Here is a 3,396-nt window from a genome sequence, read left to right on the forward strand (position 1 = left end):
CGACCCTAGCCCAAACTTACCCGCCTAGCAGGATAATACAATAAACTCAATGGTGGTTATGCTCTGCCAGACTTTCTGGCTTTCCTAAAAATCATTTAATGTTCGGGGGTGAGACACTTCTCAGTGAGGGAAAATAAACTAAATAAATATGTGTGGCAACAAGAATATATAATGATAATATAGATACACAGTACATTTTCCATACTAGAAAACATTAATCATTTAATAACTGCATAAACGTATGCCTTCATAATTTTAATAAATCATACCAATCAGAATTGTCTAGTATAGCTAATAAGACTGAAAATGTACCCATGATGAATAGCTAGCTGATGTTATGTATTACTCCCCATGACGGGTTGTGCGGCCCAAAGGCGGGACCCAACAATGGCTGGCCGAGCACTACCGAGTAAAAAATGTCTATAAGTATGTGGGCCCGCCACACCCTGGTCCGGACTGCCAGGTGGAAGTCAACAACTCTACACTGAAAGCCACATCGACTATCCATCTCCCATCCCCTCATGGGGTGGTTAGCACAAATCTGAACATAGATATCTAACCTATATAGCTACGATACCGTGCTCATGAAACTAAACTAAAATAACATCCCGGTTCTGATAACATATAATACATGATAATATATCATTTAACATAAATGGATTAATAGCATTTTCTATAATTTCATAAATACAGCCTTGTATTGAATATTTCATAAATACGGTCTCACGCCGAGCATTTCATAAATACGGCCTTGCGCTGGCTATCAATCACAACCTTGCGCCGAATATCTCATTCATATCATTGTGAATAATAAACTAATTATCATGTATTTTCAAAATCATAATGTACTGTATTATTTCATAATTCTTGAAAACATGCTTTACTCGTAAAATTTGCCATAACATAATACTTATCATGTAAAATAATATTCATGCCACACAATACTAAGTAAAATCATACATTTCATTCTAAAAATACATTTCCTGTATAACAGTAGTATTTTCCCAAATATACTTTTTCTTAATAATATTCAAATATAACACATGCTTTCCTGAAAATTAATTTGCTGATAAATAATACTAATTTGTATGGAAAAATAACTACTTCAGTTTATTCCCTTACCTGATACTGGAAAGAAACCCCCCAAAAATTCCACTCGTCCTGCACCCATAGGTTCCCTGTTCAACACCCTGAATTTAACAATCCTTAAAACTAAACTTCAGTATTTTTATGTGAATATCATTTCCTATAACTATGAAAAGACCAAATTTGGCATAAAAAGTTTTACCTTAACTCAGGGATGAATTTCAACTTGCTTCCATCAACGATTTGCTCAGGAAGAATTGGAGAGAAGTTCCCTGAGAGCGTCGTGGTGGCCTCAAATCATCGATCCAACGAATGACGGAGCCAAAATCAAAGAGAGAGGAGAGAGGAACCTTAGAGGAGAGAGAGAGAGTAAGAAATTTTCTAATTTTTCTGCGTTTAATCCAAGTTTTAGGCTATTTATAGAGCCGAATTCGTCGACGAGACACGCCACCTTGTCGACGAGTCCCTGAAGAGTTTCGTCGATATACCTTCACCTCTCGTCGAAAAAATTCAGAACTTCCAGAACCCTCCTCGGTATTTTCTCGTTGACGAGACATACCCTCATCAACGAGCCCAATTATCGCATCGTCGACGAATGCTCTGCTGCGCCCTCTTTTCAATTCCCATTTTCCTCTCTCTTAGTTATTATTTAAATACCATTATACTTTGGGTCATTACATTATAGGTCATGCCCGGTTTTGATAATGACAAATACTCATTGTATTTAATGCATGTTTAAGGTTATGTGCAGGTACTCAAATTGGTAGATCATGATGATAGCACAAAAAGAGAGGAAAGTTGAAGACCCAATATTTATGTGTTTTATTTCATTTCATTATTATTGAAAGGGTCTATAATAGTAATTAGGACTTGGTTTGTAATAATCACACACACATCATCTACATGATATGATGAGCAAGCTCAAAACCAAAAATGACTAAAATGGACCTTAGAGAACACCCTTCAGTCGACCAATACTAGAGTTTTTTGGTGCCTTCAAAAGGACCTAGAAATGACCCTAGGACACTCGCTCACTCACTTGTATGTGTTCAAATTTTGAATAGGGTGTTTTTTGGATGAAACAAGACCGAAATACACAAATGTACACCTTTGGTCGACCGACCTATGTAGTTCATTCTGGCCTCAGTCGACCGAACCCGGTCTGGGTCAACAAGTTGACCACTACTCGGTCGACCAAATTTCTATAGTTCAATTGACCCTGGTCGATCGAACCTCCATGAAGTTAACTTTATTGACTTCCTAGTTGACTGAGTGATATTTTGTATTGCACCAACTTGGTCAACTGAGTTCCCACGTGTGGGAATCCAACGGTTTGGTTGACCGACCAGTCTAGTTCAAATGATCCTGATTGACCGAAACTCGCAAAATAGGAAAATCGCCTTTGAACTTGCAAGTCCAGTCGACCGGACATGCATTTCATTTTAGTCTTGGTCGATCGAATCTCGCAAAAAGGCTTTGGATTTACAAGTCCAATCGACCGAACTCACAATTCATTTTTAGCCCAGTCGACCAAACCCCAAGAACTTGGGTCGAGTGAACTTGTCCTGGTCGACCCGTGCTCTCGAGTTCGACCTATTTTTTTACCGCGGTGAACTCTATTAAGCAGGGTTAAAATAATTAAATATTAATAAAACTTTTTCTAATTATTCCAACCATGTCCTTAACGGTTATATTTGTGGGGAAGTCTATAAATACCCCTTCATTTGGAATAATTAGAGATAATATTAACAATCTTGATTAGGAGAAATTCTTTGAAATCCCAAAATCCATAATACTCATTTTAATCCTCCAAGACTTATTCTTACCAGTTCTTACTACTCAAAATATCTTTTGTAAGTGTGATTTAAGTGTTGTTGTTCCATAAGGATTGCTCTTCCAAGATTGTATTTGCGTGAAATTATTTTATTTGAGAGCACATCCTCAAGTGTTCTTAGGGGTCTTTATCAATAAGTCTTTCCTATGAAGACTTTGTTGAAGCTTCTGAGTATTGCATTGTCATTGCAATATCTTGAGAAATTTGTATTTGATTTTGGTTCCTGTTGACCTTATAGGATACGCCCAGTTTTGATCATGACAAATACTCATTGTATCTAATGAGTGTTTGAGACTTTGTGTAGGAACGTAAAAGTGTCAAGATCAAGATGCACGTAAAGCAAATAAAACTTGAAGACCAATTCATGTTTATAATTGTAATATATATTGAGTTGTGTAATTGGTCTGTAATAGTAATTAGGACTTTACCTATAATAATCATCACACACATCACATGCATGGTCTAATAGGTAAGCT

The sequence above is a fragment of the Malania oleifera genome, chromosome 11 (assembly GCF_029873635.1).
Source record: "Malania oleifera isolate guangnan ecotype guangnan chromosome 11, ASM2987363v1, whole genome shotgun sequence".
NCBI lineage: Eukaryota > Viridiplantae > Streptophyta > Magnoliopsida > Santalales > Ximeniaceae > Malania > Malania oleifera.